The following is a 209-nucleotide window of genomic DNA, read 5'->3' on the forward strand; positions in this document are numbered from 1 at the left end:
CACAGTGAGTGCGACGAAGCCCTTGGTGTGGCTGGAGATGGACCGGAGCGACGACGGCGTTGAAGGGGATCTCCGGCGACGGCGGTTCGGGCGAGGTTGTTGCGGTGGACTCGGGCGTTGCGAACGCTCGGGGCTCGGATTGCTCGATGGAGTGGACAGCGGCGGAGCTCCTGGACACGATGAGAGGACGCACGGGCGGCGGGGAGCAC

Source organism: Triticum dicoccoides, chromosome 3B, assembly GCF_002162155.2.
Source record: "Triticum dicoccoides isolate Atlit2015 ecotype Zavitan chromosome 3B, WEW_v2.0, whole genome shotgun sequence".
Taxonomy (NCBI): domain Eukaryota; kingdom Viridiplantae; phylum Streptophyta; class Magnoliopsida; order Poales; family Poaceae; genus Triticum; species Triticum dicoccoides.